The following is a 14554-nucleotide window of genomic DNA, read 5'->3' as shown; positions in this document are numbered from 1 at the left end:
ATACTGTCGGGTTTTTACATGGTATTTGTTTCTCTTGTGTAAGAAGTTTGAGATGATTAAAAGGCTCCGGTGACTCACCCCAATGCGCTGTATACTAGCTGGTCATTTTGATCGTCGGATTGGCTCACAGGTCAGAAGGTCCCCGGTGGCCCTGCTCCTCTCCCGGCAGAGTAAGGGGCGGCTGCACTCGCGTCCTCTGATTCTTCCTTCCTTCCTCAAAGACGTCCTTCCGCGCTGGAATGCGTTGATTCTGCAGCAGAGAATTTGTGAATATACATGTGGGAGGGTGTTACCGTGATTGACTTGGTGGTTTCACGTAACATGTATGGATATATTACTGAATTTGAAATTTTTAACACATTGAATTCAATGAGGGAACTGCCCGGACACTTATAAAGACTCACTGGAGTGCTGTGTTCTTCGGAGATTTCGAATTAATATGTCACAGGCAATAGTCTTCCCGCTCTTACTGTGTTATTTGCAAATAGAATCAAGCGACATTGGCTCAATTATTAGGGTTGATTTAAAAACGGGCAGTGGTGTGATATAGCATTTCGTTAATTTAACAAATTGTTTTAACCTTTGATCGTTGAGTTTCAATGGCTCCTCTTTTAAGAATTGTTTTCAAGGAGTAGTTTCAGTGCAAGTGGCCGACAGCTGCGCTATTAAGGATAATTGGAAAATAGAAAGGGTGGACAGAAACCCGGAGTAAACACTCATATTTTTTGCATGGATATTGTTTCGCTATAGCAAACTTACAGTCATTCTCAGAAACAATTTCATTTCATTTAGTTTACACCTATGAAATAACTTTCGTTAAAAACACGTCCTCATCAAACTGAGGAATGTTCTTCTCATAAAAAACTGCAGAAATGATGTACTACAAATCAACATTTAGACTACGATTACCTCTAAAGAGAAAAGAAATATCATTTCTGATAATTGAAATAAACAGTTACCTCTAAAGGTCTGCTGCCTCTTTCCCCGGGGTAAATTCAATCCTGGATTTCGGTCGCCATTTCTAAAAAAATTATTTGAACGTCAATTAATTGGGAGAGAAATTTATGCCATTAGTAAAGCGCCATATTTTAATTGCTTTTTTCTAGAACAATTGTCCTTTTGACCCCTACCGCTCCCTACAGCTCAATTTTATGATTTCTCCCAATGTTTTGTTTTTTAGAAGGCCTTAGACATGGTAAATACTTATGATTTATTCATAATTAGTCATGATTTTGTAGAATATTTTTTATCCATTTGACCTGATAATCTTATATTGAGATATTCTGCATATAATGTGAAGGGAGCATTAACCAAACCCTTATATTACCTTCCCTTATTTTTACAATTTAAAATTATTCCGTTTAACTAGAAATTCCGTTTCTTACTTACCCAATTACAATGCTGTAACTGCGAGCCCCTAGCTTAACACTCTTTTAAAGATCAACTTCTCATCTGTAAAGGAAAGAAACCAGAATCTCCTCAGAAAATAAACTAGCTATAGGAGGCAAAGGCATGTGTGGATGTCTATTGTAGAAATATAACATTTCATTTTTCCATTACCTCACTTGTCACTAGATTAACCTCTCAGTAGAAACTGGAGACATAATTCTTCCTCCGAGTTTTCGCAACTGAAACTGATAAATGAGTGACTTTATGATAATGTCTATAAAATATAATATCTATACGTGATACGTAAAGGTAAGTGCTCCCTGAAACTCGTTTAATTGAAGGCAAATGGTCGTAATGAGTATTCTGCTTACTCTCGGGTGTTCGGGCACCGGAGGTGTAGAGCCAGATTATGTCGCTACTCGTGGCTGTAAATGGAAAACAGATTATTAACTAATAATATTTACATTGATTAAATATCGCTTATTTCAATTAAAGGATGAAGATTTTGCGTTATGAATAAAAAAAAACTATATAAAATATTTATGGCTATTTCGGAATAATTTTAAGCAATTTTCAATTTATTCAATTTGAAAGACACTGGTTTAAAAAGGCATTATTTTCGCCGTTGTTACATGAGCAGGTCAGATGTAAAAGAATTGAAGATGTTCATTTATCTTGCATTGCGTAAATTAATTAGTAAATACAGGAATAGAACATTCAGTTATATATATTAAGCTACCCTCCAATATCTTTTTCCTCCTCTCGGTATCGCAAATCATATATTCATACGTGTTTACCATGTCTGAAAATAAATGGGAGAGAATTTCACTGAATGTGAGTGAAACACAAGTGCATACCGAGAAGTCACTTCCATTTTTTTGGGCATCAATAAACATTTATTATGACCGTGTTTCACCTTTAGACTCGGTTCCCTATTATTCAATGAGGAAACCTCTTTATATCACACGATTGGTTCGAAGGGCTGTTGTTTACCCAAATTGGCATTCAACTTATTTATCTTCGAAACTAATGCCGAATAAATTACTGAACCATCTAACCCAGCATTCTCATCCCAAATATCTTCTAATGGTAACAAATAACGAGAGCCTGAGGGTTTATATTTAGTTTTTTTGGTTTAAAAAGTGAATAAAATATTTTTATCGAATAAAAGGAATGCAATGTTAAACTTACCAATCAATCTGTCTTCGAGATTTAGACCGTATTTCCCGAAGGTAGTCAGTATTTTTCTCACATCTGCAGAGGAAGAAAACCGAAATTAGTTAAAGGGAAATCAGTTTACCAAAGGATTGGTGTGCACAGATGACAGTTATGGTAATTAATCAATTTTTTTACCGATTTCCTCATTGAATGAAAATTTGAATTGACCTCAAGTCATTTTATTGGTACCTAATCTCACATCCGTGTTATTTGCTTCGGATCAATGGTTAGGAGCCCGTACCTTAATTGGAACATTTACTCCAGAAATATGTTTCAATGATCTGCATTTCCATACATATTACATTTGAAAACTACAAAAAGACATTTTTTATGTCATTGTTTTTTGCCAATTTTAAGATTTTTTATTTTAGTAATAGATCGTGAAGCAATATGATTTAATTGTAGCAAAATGTAGTCGTAAACTAAATATTACTACTTTATTAACGCCAGAATACATTTTGGAAAATATCTAACAGTTCGCGGGCAACACTCCTTCAATGCCCTTATTGTGAAAATTATACGTACCCATCGAAGATTTCGAAATTCTCTTTAAAGAAGAATAAATTCTCCCACAGAATCGTCTATGCCACTTTATAGATCAGAGATCAAGCACAAACTAAACCGTTGTCAAAATAAACAAGGGCATTGTTGTCAATCTCTATGGCATGCATTTAAAAATTGACAGTTATATGTGAATTTGTATTTAACGTGAAATAATTTTTCAAGTGGAAATAAGAAATCCGAAATCATATATCCATCTTAATATATATTAGCAATATTAGTGATTTATTTTGTGGTATTGCATATTAGTTTATGTAATTGTATAAAAATTTAATTAAGTATGAATGTTTACTCTTTTAAAAGCATTACATTTGGAATAATCCCCTTTTTTCTTTCAATCTAATTTTTTTAATTAACACTGAATAAATTAATTGTAGCTTGAATCAATTCAACGTCCATGGCACCGTTATGGCATAGGGCAGGGGGTGATTTAACACTCACATGACCACACCCTCTTTCTCTCTGGTGACTCTCATTGGCCACAGACACCTTTCTCTGTTTAAGTGCTACATACAATATGATTCTTATAATTAAGGGTGTATGGGGAAAATGACATCTATGTCCAGCTGTTTTACACCAATTCTATCGAATTTAACAGACATTTTCCTTTTTATCATACTACCATGTGGCTAGGGATACGTTCCATGGTCATATTTTCTACCCCCACAGCCTTATCAGATTTCATTCCCTTCAATGCATTATCCTTCTTATTGTCGAGTGTGCCTGGATCTAAGCTATTTCCATTTTGTCATGTCCTCTTTTTATGTCAAGGCTTGAGGGGCCTACGTTCTTTGCCATACTGTTTTTTATATACCCTCAAAATCTCTCGGATCTTCCCTAGTTCAAGTAATAAATAACCAGACAGATATCTAACAGTTTACACAGACATATTATTCTTGCTACTCGATAGTGATTTTAACCTTCTTGTATAGAGCAATCTTCCTCATCAAGTTAAAAATCATTCTTTGTGAACTGAGCCTACATCTACTCCGAGGAAACTGTGCGAATTGATCATGCTGTTCTTAAATCTGCGTTTTATAAGAACGTATTCTAGCTGATACTTTTCTCAGTCAGCAGTCTCTTTCCATGCATACCTAAGATTTTCTTTTGTGTATAAACACAGTTTCGGTGATGATTAGCCCGTGTCTCAAACTGAACTTCATTTCTTTCTTTAACCACGTTGCTCATTACTCATGTCTAAACCGTTATACCCCGCCCCATCAAAATCCTTACCATCCTATTTCAATCCCGAATCACTATCGAATCTTTCCCTGCAGAAGAACACTGTAAATTATCTTTCAGATACACGGTATACCTTATTTATTTCTTACTCCTTATAATTGTATAGGGATAGGTAGACCTGAACACGGACCAAGTTCACCGGGTATACCTTTACCTCTGCCGTCAGTATTTTTTTCTCAGTTTGCTCCATGTTAACTTATCTTCTTCCTACCTTTTGTTAAATAATAATATTCTATCACTCTCTGTCTATTGCTCCCTTTGCTCTATATTATGACATCCATATAGTTAATAAGGGAATATATGCACCTAAAATTATCCATTTAAAAAAATCATCATTCTTCATTGTATAGTATTTATAAGCTGGCCAGGTACCCGATGCTGTCACCTTTAGTGAAGCCCCTCTGAATACTTCGGGCCTCGCGCCTAGGTGTCGCATCATGTCTGGTGTTTCTGCTCCTGTGTAGGCCCAGTCATAGGATTATCTGAACCCTAGGGGTCACGCCGACTACCAGAGACATCGGGATAAAAATGAAAACATCATAATGGTACGAACCCGATTGCTATCCGGATTAACAAAAAATACTGCGTGTGTTTTGGGCCCCAAAGGTTAATAGCCATACAATGTTACTCCTTCCTGTTGCAAATGGGAACCTATCATTATATAATATCTTTCATAAGGGTAAATGATAGCTGCTCTCATTTCATCATAAATCGAAAAAAGACTTATTTTATGATACCGTTATATTAAGATAATATTTATATATGCCGCGTAAATGCAAGCGCTTCTTGAAACCCGTTTAATTGACGGCACAAGATAGTGAAGAGGGTTATGCTAAATCACAATCATACTAATTGGTTTTGGTGATACTACTGGAGGCGTTTTGGAGTCTGAAACTCATAAATGCACAAAAATTTACTTTTAGTGGTATATATATCTTGATAGACGTAATACTAAATCTTTACCATTTTTAACACTAGATTAACTTTATAGTAAAATAGCTAATGATCCAAGAGCAACACAGTTAATTGCCAGTATTGTCAAAAGGTAACGTCCCCATGCCATTTTTCCGAATGTTTCTTCAACGAAGATAAAACTCTCGCTTTGAAATATCAGATAATCTTTCATTTTCGTTGATTAAGCACAAACTAGAATGCTGGCAAAATAATCAAGGGCTTTTTCAATTTTTCCGATTCTCTCCTAGCTAATCTAACTGAGTTTACGGAATCCCCGCTATATTTATTCCTGTTTATCCATTTCACCCTATGGCTCTTTTATCATTACTTCCACATATGTGTTAACAGCACCAGTGACAATTGAGAACCCTTTCCCACACCTTTTTCAACATTGCCCGGATCCAGACACTCCGGCCTCCACTGGCACGAGAGCAATCTAAGACATCTACATAATTCCCCGCAAGCCGCCACAAGTGCGTGTGGTGGGGGCTGTTAAGTCATCATCTCTAAAAGGGCGCAAAACCACATTCAAAATCAACACCTGCATGCATACCTATCTCCACATTGGAGTACAGATTCATGCAAAATTCCTTTTATTCTACAAGCATGCAAATACATATACTATCATTCAAACAAATAATTGCACCTTAGAATGGAGTTAGAAATTTATCTAATTATGTGCAATTTGAAAAGTAAGAAGGCGAAATTCCACTGCCACATGGATATGCAAAATACAACATGACCAAACGCCAAATGACTAAAATGTAATAGAGGGGAGAATGTTAGGCGAGGAATGGGTAGTAATAGTAAAGGTATTTAGACAGAATGGAATAATGGAGGTATGCATGGATTGAAGAGGGGTCTATTGTGGTGTTGGATGTTGCGTTGTTTAGTTAAGTGATGCAAAGGAAGTTGTCACTGTACTGTTTGGTAGCTGGTTTTCATCATATACCTACCTTTATTGATAGATTAATATAATAATTATTACTATTTTTAGACCCATGTTGAAGTTCAGGAATCAAATTGAAATAAGATACCAAGCAATTTAAAATAAAAACATTTTAATCAAGTAGTAGGTTTGATTTGTATGGAATCTGACATCAAATAAGGATTATGAGTTGGGTAACTGTTGATCCAAATTGTTTATCAAAAATAATTTATTGGAATAGATTTACCTTCCAATTGCGGAACCAGATAATATCTAATGCCATGGAAGGATTTTAATTTTAATTTAATGGAAATTTTTTTGGGAACTTGTTTGCCAAAAGAAAAAATGTGACTCAAAGTAGGAGTGGGTAATGCTAGATTACTTCAATATTTAATCATAGCTCTTGGAACTTCATTGCACCTCTCCATTCAGTTTCAATTATCCAGTTCGAAGGTTAAGAATTAGGACCTTGAGATAAAAAAGTGGAAAAAAGAGGAGAGAAAGAGCCTTTGGAAGGATTGGAGAACATTAACCTTTATGCCTGGCAACTTTTAATTGGAAAAAACATTTGAAATAAAGATCAAATGAAAGTAAGCCATCTACATGTGAGAGTGATTTAAGGCTCCTTGGGTTTCATGGGTCTTAAAGGACCATTTTGAAGGGCCACTCAGACACAGATTTTTCACTATGGTTACTTGATTGCAATTAACTCATTGGGGTTTGTTTATTGTTTTTCAGCTTGAATAATTTAAAACATTAAATCACACTTCAGTTTAAACTGCTGAAATTCATATTTTATGCCGCAGGGACCCACCTACCTTTCTGTTCGTTTGATCAATCGGCTGCATCTGGTTTCTGGCAGTTAAAAAATAAATGGCTGCCTGTTAAATATTTTTTAAAACATCCCATTCCTCCACAAATAGATAGGAAGTCTTTATTTACATGTTTCATGTTTAAGAATTGATTACATCAAATGGGGATAAATCTATTAATTATAAATACAAAAGAATAATCAAGCCAATCAAGAAAAACCACTAAATACTTTGATGCTAGGCACCACTGTGATATAAACCACAAAAAATCACAGTAATCAACGATAAGGTCTGTTTTGGTAGGTAATGGCAGGGTTCACCCAATACTAAGCCTGACGGCGTGTGAAATTCACACATCAGGGTAGGGGGGGGTCAGTGCCTTTTCCTGCGTCGGTTATGATTTCCCAGGAAGATCTGGCACCCAAAACACACAGCTTGGGTGAAGCTGAGGGTGCTGTAGAGGCATGACTTTGAATTGAGCCTGGGCCCTCCAGTCAGCAGTCCAGCACTACTCCTGGATTACCAGGTCTCCCAATGATATGTTCATTTGATTTATTTTTTTCCTATTATACCAGGGTGAATTTTTGACATCACCCATGCTTGAAGAAATCAGTTTATAAGCTGGCACTGCCTCAGTTTCTGTAGACAACACCTTTTTTCTTACCTTGTGAGGTTTTCCAACTCTGAACATTGTTCTAAAGTTCCAAGTTCCTATTCTAACTGATTTGGTCTTCTTCTGTGCTGCTGCCGTTAGTTTTGCTTTCCAAGGGTTTCGTGAATTGACAACTGCCATAACCTTACCTCTCCCACCTCCCATGCACGAGACACGGCCGATTGGGAAGAGTCCTGTAGTTGCCAGGACTCATTTCCTCTTCACTGTCCGTCATGAAAACCATGGTGCTAATAATTGAGGTGGTTTTCCACTACCTTCCTCAATAGTGTTCTTATTGTCACACCATTACTCAACCTGCATTACTGGCAGCACAACTAGGATCAGACGTCTTAGCACTGTGCTGGCAGGAGCAATTATCATTGCTCCTGCCAGCACAGCTCTAGGGGCCATTGGAACACACAAACCCTTCCACCCCGTGCAGGTTGAAGTCCATGGTAGGGGGGTCTTTAATAGGGCCTATTAACTAAATAAGTCAAATTGTAATATGTAATATAATTGTAATTGTAATTGTAATATATTCTCGTAATTCCAAGAAACTGCAGAAGCCACCATATTGGTGGTCAGGGTTACTATCTTGAATTTGTCTGTTAAATTTTGCCTAGTTTAAAAAGTATACTTTATGCATTTCCTTCTTTACTATCATGAATAAAATTATCATCCCTATAATAATAGCTTAATGGTCATTGACGCCGTCCATTATTTCAAATTTTATGGTTATCTCTGGTATAGAAGTTGTGAGAATATCAATTATGCTCAGATCCCTTGTTGCTGATTCAACTACTTGTTCTAAAGGGTGCTTTGCGAATGCATAGGAAATTCTTGAATCTCATTTCTTTTCCAATGTCCCTCGGCGGTACGAGTCCCAATAAATTGACGGTAGGCTAATATTACCAGTGATTATAAATAAACTGTTGCTATGTTTATTGCCGGGTGTGGATACGCAGACACTTGAGCGTAAAACTTTGTTGTAATACATCTATATACTGATATCTAGGGGTCTGTAAAATGAGCACATGAATAGGCATCGGTCATTGAAGTACTTTAAGTTGCACGAAACTCTTTCTATATCATTGTCATCGCATTCATATTATTGACCTCCAAGATGTGAATTTACTGAGATTAATATTGTTCCACAATGACCATTAGGTCTGTCCTTCTCGAAGAATGTGAAACCTCACTATGTTTCTTATTTTCTTTCATGGGTCAGCTCTCCATTCCAATGACTAGTTTTGCCTTTGTACTTACCAAGGATGAGGGGAGCTCATGTGCTCCCCCTCGTCCTCAACCTCCCTCCCCAACAGAAAATCTCAGACTCCACAAATCCTCGGGTCCACCCCCCTGGGAGTGGGGGCAAGGGGGAGGGGTTGGCCGGGGGTGCTATTCCATTGGCTCGGAGAAGAGGGAATGGGGTTGGAGCATCGTGGTTTTTAGATCATCACCTTGTGTGATTTAGCAACAGTAGTATATTTTAGTGGGCATCGAAAAATCATATTGAATTAATTCACGGCAGTGAAAATCACTTTTATCTTCATCACTAAAGAACTCCAAATTAACCCTAGAATCTACATCTACATAAATACCCCACGATCCACCAAAGGTGTGTGGCAGGGGTTGCAAGGATTTGGTGTAAAAGGGTAAGGGGGGAGCCTAGCCTTTCATTAACTCTAAGTATTAGAGCCTAGCACCACCATACTCACTCTTCTCTATCTACAAGGGCACCAAGAGCACTGGAAAGGAGAGCAGGGAAGAGATTGCCTCAAAGTGGTCACTTTGCCTTCATCCTCTATGGGTTGTTTTACTTCAAAAGCCATTCCAAAGTCAGGAGGATTAGTGAAATGGAGATGCCCAAGCAGGGATTTTTCTGCTGTGCCATGGTGGAATGAGGCGAATCAAGGACATTGAGGTCAGCCTCAACAATGGCCAAAACAGTCATGAGATGGCCACCAATGGTCAGGGTTAATTCGAATGCAGCTAACGATATGGGCCCTGAGTGAATTGGCAAAGAAGGGGGGGGTGGGGGGAAGAGGATGCCAAGGATTCTTTTATTCAGAGGTGGCTCTAGGTCATCCTTTGGCTCTATGTTGCCCTTGCCCTCCAGGGACTGCATTGCTACAGAGGATGAAACCAGGCTATTGGGGATTTGCAGATATGGACATTTCTGTTGCACCATGGTACCATATTCAAGGAAGAGAATGTGTTGTCCATCCTGGAATTGATGAAAGTGAAGGGAGTGGAATCAGGGACATGGAGGTCAACCTCAACAGTGATCAAAACAGTTGTAAGGATCAACACCAGATTTGATCATTATTTGAGTTTCAACTAAGTGAAATAAAATACACATTAATAAGTGTTGAATTTTGTAGTGTATAATTATGTAAGCATTCATTTATTAAATAATAAATTGCTAATAAATATTTAGATATCTTCAAGCAACAACTTATTAATAACACAGCAAGTCTAATACTTCTATTGCTCAATCTTAAAGGCTGACCAAATTTATTCATAGCATACCTTGTTATTGTGATGTACAACTGATTTAAAAAAAATTGAAGCTGAAGGCTTTTGTTGAGCAGCTTGGGATGCTGTTTGGGTTTGGTGGTTTTTCTGCTCATTGGGTCCATTCTGTTTTGTACTTAACCCCTCTCATTTCACTGACATGTTGCTATGATAAACTTAGCAGTGAATCCAAAATATTAGAGCAGCCAGGCTGGCTATCACTCTTGGAGTGAAATTACAGATTTTCTTTTGCATACATTAGAAGGATGTCTCTTTAGCAGTGATGTTGAAAATGTATTATTACACCCATCATACTATGGTCGGAGAGATCATGTCACTAAAATTAGAGGGATTAGAATAGATGGATTTAATAAATAATTTTCTCCACAAAAGATAAGGGATCAGAATAACATTGTCCCACCTTGGTAGAGTCATGTTATGATTAAATTAGTCTGGTGTCTATTCACCCCCTGCCACACACCCTAACGGTGGCTTGCAGTGAACTAAAATAAATACATAGACACACAGAGCAAATGCGGGACCCATCTTACCAAGATTTTTTCACACCTAATGTTTCGTGCAAAATTTAAAACACTAATTTAACGTCTATGGCCTCAAAAGGTTCGTGAATTTTGATTCAATCATTTCTAAGGATATCACTTACACTGGTCGTCCAAAATTATGTCCATCATATGTGGATATAAAGCCACGTTTTAACTGATTCACCCTCTTGTAGACAGTGGCATGCCATGAGTTTCATCAAACTTGGTTTTGATATTTTTCGGTGCTAATCTTGAATAGAAAAGGTGAATTACCGCACCATGATTGTTTGTTTTTATTTTTCTAAATAAACAAAATTTTTTGCTTCAATAGACTATGAAAATGAGATCGTTCGATGGAAATAACTGAAAATTTAACCGCAACCTTGTCAGATATGTCTTGCTAAAAGCATGCCTTTTTGTATTCATAGATTTGGCACCATCTCTTGCGCTTTCTAGGGAGAAATTGAATGACCTACCTAGTACGTATTTGATGTCACGTTGTGCATTGTTAGACGAGGTAAGGGAATTATCACTACACCCTTTTGTAGCTTGGGTCCACTCATAACCACCTTAACAAGTAGATTACAGATAATATTCCAGGTGATTATGAATTTTTTGTCCTATTAATACGGTAATAACATCCTGTAATTATTTAGTGAACGTTATTAATCTGCCCCTGCTGCTTTTCACTTGCTCAGAACTAATTGCAACTATTCACAAAAATATGACTTTAAAAGAGTTTCAGAATAATTGGGAGTGAGTTTACATATGAATTGATAGAATCAAAGAATTGTTTTTCTTGGTTTTCCTTATCCCTGTGCTCACCTAATCTTAATAACCACAGTTTTTAAACATAAGCAACAAATACGTTCAACACAACAGGAGATAGCGCTATGCATGTTAAATACCCAGAGATTGAGGGAAATAAGAATTAGATTATAATAAGTAGATCACAAATTCAGGAATAGCGTAATCAATGCACCATTTCTCAGGAGCAGTTTTTAGTTAGTTAGGAAACTAACTAACTAACAGCAGCAATCATGGCTTTCCCAATTCTGGAAAAAAGGTCTATGAAGCAACGGTAAATGCTTCCATCAGGACCCCTATGAAGGTCAATACTATTTAAAAACATAAACACAGTAATAACCCAAAGGTCGGTTTAGTAGGTAAGTAACTGAAATTATTTATCCTGGCAAGCGCACACATCCATCATTTGTTCCCTACCTTGGTAACAAAGAGTGGGATGATTGTTTTCACCTGATTCCACTGTTCACGTGACACAACATGGAAAGGATGGAGTACACCTGAGACATCAACCACTCACTCCATTGAAGAAAGAACCTCATCACTCTGTGCCAGTTATGCAAAACAATCTCCCAAAGAGTATTGAAAAATAACACCTGTGACTACATTAAGACTTGAACTTAAATAATCTGTTCATCTGCAATTGTTGCCTCGTGAACTGTGACAGTCTTCAAGAGGCTTGTTTGAAACCTCGTTCAATGAGGTTATCCCTTTTTTTATTATGGATTTCAATAGTTAACTCTGTTGTTCTAAGTTCTCCAGAACTACTTATCCCACCCCATACCCCAGAATTAATTAAGTTTTCCCCACTTCTATGGCATTGTTTCTGCTTGTTGGTAGACATTACTTCTGGTAGTATAACCTGTTCCCATACTGCTGACCAAATCCGTCAGGCTTTTTTATCCAGTTGGAAAACAAAAATCACATAGTCCTGAACCATTATTTTCTGCTATTTTAAATCCGATCTATGATAGGAATAGGAATTAACGGAGAATACTTCTTAAAATAACAATAGAATCATTGTGAGGTACAAGAGGTATTTGCAATATAATCTTTCTTTTAGTTCTACAATGCAGATCAGTAACCTTTGTTGATGTGGGATATATGTGATAAAACATTGTTAATGCCAGGATCAAAATTTCTTGGGGAAAAAGAATTCACAGAAAGGACTTAGAGTAAAAATGAGATGGATTTGAACAATCAGAATTATTTCATCTTTTTTATGGCAATTTTGTTTAGGAAAATGTGGGAGGAAGAGGCTATATGGGCTGATTCGTAGTATTTATGAGGAAGGAATCTGGCCGGAAGACTTTGTGAGATCAGTTTTAGTTCCTATTCCTAAAAAGGTAAAGCCTACGTCATGTGAGGACTACAGGACGATAAGTTTGATATCCCACGCAGCTAAAGTTGTTCTCAGGATCATAAACAAAAGGATAGAGAGTAGGGCAAATGATTACTTAGGGGATGATCAGTTTGGGTTTAGGAAGGGGAGAGGTACTCGTGATGCCATTGCAGTAATGAGATTACCAATCGAGAGGAATATAGAACACAACCAGAAGGTATTTGCCTGTTTCGTAGATTTCGAAAAAGCATTTGATAGAGTGAATTGGGAAAAACTAATGAGTATATTGCAGAAAATAGGAATAGATTGGAGGGAAAGGAGGCTAATCCGCAACCTGTACATGTCTCAGACTGCTCAGGTGCGAGTGGGGAATGGGGAGTCCGGTTGGGCAGTGTTAGGAAGAGGTGTAAGGCAGGGTTGCCCATTATCACCGTTGCTGTTCAACCTGTATGCAGAGGAAATGATCAAAGAGGCATGGGAAGAACTGGAGGTAGGAGTGAAAGTGGGCGGGAAATTCGTAAATTCGTTCGGGTCGACAGGTATGGGATGAGAATCAATATTAATAAAACAAAGGTTATGCGATTTTCTAGAAAGAAAAAGGCTAACCTTGACATTAAAATAGGAGGGCAAAAACTAGAGCAGGTAGAACAGTTTACGTATCTCGGTAGTGTTTTGGACCAACACGGTCAAAGTAGTAGTGACGTAAGGAGAAGAATTGCGCTAGGCAAAGAGGCTTTCACAAGGAGGAGGGAGTTGATGACTGGGATGTTAAGTAAGGAGGTTAAGAAAAGACTCGTAAAAACTTTGATATGGAGTGTAGCTATGTACGGCGCGGAAACGTGGTCATTGAAGCAGGAGGATAGATGTAGACTGGAGGCTTTTGAAATGTGGAGAAGAATGGAGAAGGTGAAATGGACAGAGAAGAAAACAAATGAGGAAGTACTTGGTATGGTGGGCGAAGAGAGGGGTTTGTTGGGAGAAATCCTATGGTGGCAGGAAAAGTGGATGAAGGGGGTATTGACCGGCAGCGGGATGTTGAAGACTGTATGAGGGGAGAATTTTAGGCAAACGAGGAAAGGGAAGGAACAGGATAGGGATGTTGGACAGGATGAAGGGAGGAAGAAAGTACTCGGAGATGAAGAGGGACCTGATGTAGAGTAGGATGTTGTGTTTTGCTAGGGGCCACAAATTGTTGAATTAGTAATTTTGTCCATCCAAAAACCTACCTTAACCAGTGGATTACCTAATAAAATAAAATATGGCAATTTTAGACACTAGACTTCAATTGGATTCTGGATGAATTAGAATTGGAGCCCTCAGAGAAAATATAGATGCAGAGAGTTTTGGTTGGTGCTGAAATGTTGAAGACTGTGATAGAGGGAAGAAAACTATGCCCTGGGGGAAGGGGCAGGAACAGGGTATGGATGTTGGATGGAATGAAAGGAGGGAAGAAGTATTCGGAGTTGAAGAGGGGCTCAATGTAGTGTTGGATAACAGGTTGTTTTGTTGGAAGAGGAATGGTAATGTATCATTTACCATAGTAATTATAATCTTAATTCATCCATGCCTTGGGGATATACATGTAGATGTTGT

Source organism: Hetaerina americana, unplaced genomic scaffold (assembly GCF_022747635.1).
Source record: "Hetaerina americana unplaced genomic scaffold, ioHetAmer1.1.p SCAF_46, whole genome shotgun sequence".
NCBI classification, from domain to species: domain Eukaryota; kingdom Metazoa; phylum Arthropoda; class Insecta; order Odonata; family Calopterygidae; genus Hetaerina; species Hetaerina americana.
This window is presented reverse-complemented; position numbering follows the sequence as displayed.